A 6106-nucleotide genomic window follows, 5' to 3' on the forward strand; every position below is an offset into this window, starting at 1 on the left:
CATAGAATTGCAAAGAAACTTAGCCATTGGCTAAAGAAGAGCACAAATGCTTCTTTTTACTATATTTTTCCAAGTCCCTTACACATACAACATACATGGCTTTATATAGCCTCAAAATGAAACTACAAAAGTCATTCCAAGAGTTGTAACATTGATACTTAATGACCATAATTAACCATTATGTAATTGTAACCTATAGTAAATAAAGTCTTAAAATACATAAATGAAATACAATAACTCTAAATTGTAACCCACCCAAAATTTATAACAATCAAACTTCATTCTTCTTCAATGTGGCATGAATTGAAACATCTTTTGATAATTTTGACAACCTTTTCTTCACATCTTCATTGAAGTATATTGTATGATTGATGTCTTTTGGTTCATATCAGATGAATTTGTTGCAAAGAGGCAACCAAGTGTAAATGGAGGAGAGCCCAAGTAATTAGGTATCTCACCCCATAGAGGTGCTCTAAGGTGCAAGTACACGTGTACTCCTTGAGCTATCACCTTATGCTTAAAGTGGATGACTCCACAAGATTTGTCGAGACCAATATCAATAAGTGAGAGATCTTTGAGAAGAGTACCCCAAGAAGACTGTAAAATTTTAGACAAAGATTATTGTGTTAAGGATATATAATAAAAGAATACTCCTAAAATATGAGGTTGGTTTTAGTTATACTCTCAAGCTTTGAGATATTTCATTTTAACACTTCGATCAGGATATAATTGAAATAAAATTCATAGTTTAGTAGTATTCTTTTCGTTTATCATTCTGAAAACGAACATATTGAAAAAAATTGATAAAATTTTTGGATGAGATTGAGAGAATGAGAATACGAACCGTGTAATCTTCTAGAGACATCCAATTGTTTCCTAGAGCAACTCCTAGCAAATAAAATTTGGAGACGTGTATTTAAATTATTGATTCTAGATTATTACAATGTGATCATTTTAGACAAATCAAAGTTATAATATGATTTTTTTTTTACATATAAAAAAAAAGTTATAATTCATCATTTATATTTGAAATTTTTTATTAAAAAAGAAGTAAAAATAAAAGTACCTCCGAGATTAAGGGTCAAATTGCCAGCTTGGATGACCCGAAGGAGGGACAAAGCCAGAGTGACGGCGAATTTACCACCTTAAGACTACGCAAAGATGTACAAAGGAGCGTTTCGTAGGCCGACAATGTAGTTCGAAACCTCAGCCAGCAAAGTCATCATGTCGATCGCCGCCTCCATATCGCCTTTTGTAAATTCACCTCCACTCTCCACATAGCTACATCCGGTCCCGACTGGATTATCCTATTTTTTTAATGTTAAAATCATAAATTTAGTCGAAAAATATTAGAATTTAAGGTTAAAATGACCGAAAATTAAAAGGAAAAGGAGTTGACCACAAACAAGAGGTCTGCTTTTTTCAGCCATGTTGAGTTTCTTGGCATCAAGTTTGAGTTCAATGGCCCGATATCCAAGAAGTTCCCAAACCTAGTTCCCGAGCCACCCTATTTTTCAATATTTGAGCCATTTTCTTACAAAATACCCAAAATTTATAAATAAATCATTGGGAAAGATCGGTAGCTCACTGGTCCGCCTTGCAACTAGAGAATGGTCGACCATGGCTTGGAACCGACATCCACTCTGGAAGGACTTCTATAAAGCCACCAAAACATATGGGCTTCTGAACAACACAATCCAAGAACAAATATATAAAAAATAATGACTAAAATAAAATAGAAGGAAAATTAATGAATTTGGCTTACTTGGTCTGACTTGAACGTAGCCCCATTCTTCAGATCCGTCTTGAGATTTGTGAGTTATGGAAGTTCCGACATGAAACAGAGAAGAGGAAGTAATGAGAACGAAACAGAGATGAAGAACTAATAGTTTAGCCATTGTCGAGAGAATGAAAATCTTAGGTTCTTTAAAAATGGTGATAATGGATGACGATGAGACTTTTAGGCATTTATTGAATGGATCAATTAATTGGGAGAAAGACAAGATTAGGGTTATAAAGTACAAAATGAGCAATGACAGACGCCATTGGACAGCACAAGATACAACGACAATAAACAAGGTGACAATAGAGTGGGAGTAGAACCTAACTTATATTTTCTATTTTTCTTTATATCTTTCAATTGATTTTATTCCCATTTTGGTATGAAAATTGAAATTATTTAATAAAAGTATATATTTAGAATTTTTTTAATGTAGAAATTTGTGGAGGTGTGGAGTCATTTAGTTACTAATTTAGTCCATTGATTAAAATTAATTTTGTGTTGTATTTGATTTTATTAAATGTTTTGAATGTTTGTGTTTTGTTTGGTTAAAATTAATGAATGAATTAATGAAAATTGAATATTAAGATTAAATTTTTCACCAAGTATAGGATCTAATTTTATAATATAAAACATTTAGTTGTAAAAATTAATACGTATAATTGAGATTTTTTTTAAGGTAGTATTTCTAAATGATAAAGATGGTACCACTACAAATTTAAGATTATACTTCGCTTAATTAAACGATAATTTGTATTTTTATGAACATTAGAATTGATGAATATCTTAAGTCTTATTTAGTAACTGTTTAGTTTTAAAAGTTGGGGTTGTTTTTTCTTTTTTTTCTTTTTTCTTTTTTTTTGATAATTTGGAAGTAGTATTTTTAAATTTAATTTTTTGAAATAAAAAATCAAATGGTTATTAAAAGAAGCCTAAATAAAATAGGACTAAATACAACCTATAAAATTTAAAGATTATTAAAGGATGTCAATACCAGGATTCATATTTTGAACATGGTTGTGGAGGAGCTCGGGGGCTATTTAATGTCATGAATAGGATCCGGGTTTGTGGTCTTTGTACCAACTTCTCATATAACACTTTCACTCAATTTTTTAAAATGGGAAAAGATCCGTACAAAGGAATAATATATTCTTTTAATAACAAATATGATAGTGATTTAAACCTTAAGCGTTAAAGAAAAGACTAAATACCTTAATCATTATGAAAGAAACATTTTTATTTGAGAATGGTGGGTATAAATTGTAATGAGTGAAATAGGAGGAATGATTGAAGATTTCCCATAAACACATAACATGATTCATGATCTCATTAATATTTGATTCTTTTAAAGAAAATATTATTTTTCTTTTAATACAATAATCTGGAGTTTGAGAAAAAAAAAAATCTAGCCAAACTACCATTATAACATCAACATTTTATTCATATAAACAACTATTTTTACGAAGTGAAAGGAAAAAAGTAGAAACCAACCAGAGTTGGATCAACCTTTGTGAAGGAAGTTGAGTTAGAAAAGTAAACTTCATCGAGATTCAATATTGGAAATAGGAGAATTGGAAGGTCCTTTTGTTGGGAGAGTAGTAGTAAGTACCTAAATGTTATAAGAATTTGATCAAATAATTTTATGGTCTCTTTTGATAGTTAGAGTATTTTTTTTAGCTATTTAGTTGAACTAATTTACCATATTTGTGGTTAGTTTCTATTTATTTATGTCGTTATTGTAAGGCTATAAAAGCCAAAGTTAAATACTCAATAATATTATCGCTTCAAACTCCAATCGTTTATGTTTCTGTGTTAATCATTCTTTTGTCAAAACTTATAATTGGCCTCAAAACCACCACTAGGCTTTGTAGTGTAGTAATTTTTTAGTGATCAAATACAGAGAGTATGAGTAAAGACAAGACTTTAACGAAGATCCCTCACTTCGATGGTCTCTATGATCACTGGAGTGAGCTGATGGAAAATTTGCTCAAAGCAAAGAGTTTATGAAGTGTGGTAGAGATTGGTTTCTTAGAACTAGCGGAAGAAACAATGCTGACTAAGGCACAAAAGGGTCACCTTGATGATACTAGATTCAAAGATCACCAAGTAAAGCATTACCTCTTGTTGTATTATCCATTGAGGAATCCAAAGATACTGATAACATGTCCATTGATGAATTACAAAGTTCATTAGTGGTGCATGAACAAAAATATTGAAGATCAAGCAGTACTGGAGAGGAGCAAGTTCTAAAAGTCGAAGGTCGAACGGAAATAAGTAATAGAGGAAGAGGAACTTACAGGAGCAGAGGACACAGAAGAGGAAAATCAACTTTCAACAAAGCAACTGTTGAATGCGGTTCTGGAGTTAAACTCATGTCTATGATGAAAAATTGAAAATGGCTCAAAATATACTATAGGGGTACCATGGTGTCAGCTCTTTACCACCCCTGGGCCATGTGGCCTAATCGAGCTACCCTGTGGCACATACGTGTGTCACAGTATGGGTTTGCGTACCGAGACGAGTGTCGAAGTTTGCTATATAGACCCGCTATCCGATACGGTATACGTAAATGACATGGAACTGGCACGGGAGAGCTAATGCCTCGATAGAATTCGGATGGATGGATGTTTGGGACGTTCCAATAAGATGAGCGACATGTGGGTCCGTTCTCAATGGCATGAGCGAGGGAGTTGCGATGGCCGACGACACCGCGAGATTCAAGGTGGCCTCAAGACATATGGGCCATATCGATGAGGATCGCAATAAAAATATGAGACGTGACATTGCATTGAAAGAACTTGGCCCCGAGCAGAGGTAAGGTCGAGCCGAATGACTTGGCCTAGTGTAGAGGCAAGTCGATTGTGTCGCAGACGATTGAACATGCACGCACAGGCAACGTGTGTGGTTGAACAAGCTTGGATTCCGCACAAGCGATGTTTGATTGGTGAAGACAAACCTCACCTAAGGTCCAATGACGCCACAAAGATGGGGTGAAAAATATATATGGGGCTTAATTCCCCTTAAGGCTAGTCGTGAGCGTGTCAAGATCACCACACAACTATGTTGAAAAAGTAGTACTGTGACAGTTGGTATCAGAGCCATAGTTTGTGTGTCTAGTGGGACAACATAGTCAAGAGAAATGAACTTGAGAGTTGATTGAAGACCTTGCAAGTGTGTCAAGAGTGCCAGAGTGGGCAAGACAGTTTCTGGTCAGAATTAGAATAAGTTGTGGGCTGAAACCAAGTCTACGTGAAGTTCATTAATGCTGTGTGTCGACACTTCAGTGTGGGGAGATCTACCCATCAAGTAAAACCAAGCTCATTTGCCAAGCGCTTTTAGTCCCTAAGTGGGCAAGACAGATGAAACAAAAAGCAAACCATGTCGGTTCTTTCTAAAGAGCCATTCACATTAGAGGAATAGTGTCAGTGGTTGCAAGCATCGGCCAAGTGCCAAAGTTGAGTACAACGCAAGTCCTTATGGGAGGATGAATTTGCTGCAAAGAGGCAACCGAGTTTAAGTGGGGGAGAGCCCGAGTAATTAAGTATCTCACCCCGTAGAGGTGCTCTAAGGTGCGAGTACACGTGTACTCCTTGAGCCATCACATTATGCCTAAAGTGGATGACTCCACAAGAGTTGTCAAGACCAATATCAACTCGAGAAGTGAGCATCAACTGGAAGTGGACATAGAGAAGTGAAGCTACAACATGACCACAAAAGCATCAAGACGGCATTGCCACACGAAGGTGGCCAATTAGGAGTTGGCGAAAGTGTAGCGCCAACACAGAGTTGTGTTACAAATTTTAAAAGAATTGACAAGAGTGTAAAGCAAACACAGAGTTGTGTTACGAGCTTTGCAGACATCCAGTTAAGAGTTGGCTAAAGTGAAGCACCAATACGGGGTTGTGTTACAAGCTTTCATACATTGCTACTATAATGGTTGGTGCCACAATGAATAAATGTCGTGGTTGGCTTGCGAGCCTCACCTTAAGGGGTGCACCATTGTGTGCGACTCAGAGAATACAATGAGTGTGGCCAAAGTGGCAAAAATTTAGGGAGCTCTCCCCCTAGCCAAGGAAAGAGTATGCCAAAGCTAGTTAGTTTGCCATTGTTTTTCCGGTGAATCCTGGGTCAAGTTTACAGAAGGGCGAGGGAGGCCCAAGAAGGGATAGCCCACAACCATAGTGCATTTGTTTTACAGTACTTGTGTTGCAAGTCTCGGAGGCCGAGAGTAGGTTCGTCAGTGGGATAGCTTATAAGTAGTGCGCATTTTCTGTATTCGTTTTGAAGCATGCATTTCAAGTGGGTTCGTCAGCAGCCAGTCTAGGG

The 6106-nt window shown here is 36.0% G+C and overlaps 1 pseudogene; it reads right to left on the bottom strand.

Annotated features, from left to right (window-relative positions):
* Nucleotides 1–1898, bottom strand: part of LOC111474435 — a 15060-nt pseudogene extending 13162 nt beyond the window's left edge.
* Nucleotides 1899–6106: the final 4208 nt, after the last annotated feature.

The sequence above is a fragment of the Cucurbita maxima genome, unplaced genomic scaffold, assembly GCF_002738345.1.
Source record: "Cucurbita maxima cultivar Rimu unplaced genomic scaffold, Cmax_1.0 Cma_Scf00370, whole genome shotgun sequence".
Classification (NCBI taxonomy): Eukaryota; Viridiplantae; Streptophyta; class Magnoliopsida; order Cucurbitales; family Cucurbitaceae; genus Cucurbita; species Cucurbita maxima.